The sequence below is a fragment of the Meleagris gallopavo genome, unplaced genomic scaffold (assembly GCF_000146605.3).
Source record: "Meleagris gallopavo isolate NT-WF06-2002-E0010 breed Aviagen turkey brand Nicholas breeding stock unplaced genomic scaffold, Turkey_5.1 ChrUn_random_7180001849162, whole genome shotgun sequence".
In the NCBI taxonomy this organism is placed as follows: Eukaryota; Metazoa; Chordata; class Aves; order Galliformes; family Phasianidae; genus Meleagris; species Meleagris gallopavo.
Window position 1 is genome coordinate 1 of NW_011116482.1, and position 553 is coordinate 553.

At 45.6% G+C, this 553-nt stretch overlaps 1 long non-coding RNA gene across 1 annotated transcript; it reads left to right on the plus strand.

Moving 5' to 3' along the window:
- Window positions 1-15: 15 nt before the first annotated feature.
- Window positions 16-408, plus strand: LOC109364355. Its single transcript, XR_002110339.2, has 2 exons — window positions 16-221; window positions 281-408. It is a non-coding gene; the product is annotated as an uncharacterized LOC109364355 (long non-coding RNA).
- Window positions 409-553: the final 145 nt, after the last annotated feature.

Here is a 553-nt window from a genome sequence, read left to right on the forward strand (position 1 = left end):
TTTGGATTACAAATCAATATTTATTACTGAAGAGAATTGAAGAGAATACACACGCACCCTGCACCTTTATCTGCACAAAGAATCTTCTGAACATCTCTGCACGTGTTTCTTTTTGGCACTGAGATGAAGCTGTGTGGAATATAGGCTTGGATGAATTTTCCATCAAGTGCAGGACATGTAGTGCTCATCTGAGATGTCCTGCTGACAAGAACAGCAGAGTGGTAAGTTTTACAGGGTGGCGTGCTTTTCTTTTCTTTTCTTTTCTTTTCTTTTTTTCCAGTCATACCCACGGAACCACAGAAGCGTTACCCAGACAAAATGAGCATTTGTCGCCTGGACTTCCTACAAATGACAGAGGCGGTAGGAATCAGCATCCGAAGCATCCGTAAGACCCCTGCAAAGGAATGGTGAGAGTTACCCTGGCACCGTCCTTTGGCACTCTCAGGTCTCTGTAAGCTGTTCAGCTGTGTCGTAACTCCTCCCGTGGTGCTGGTTCAGCACGCCCTGTCTTTTGTGTAGAAGAGCTGGAGTTGAACTCCTGTTTCCTCCTATG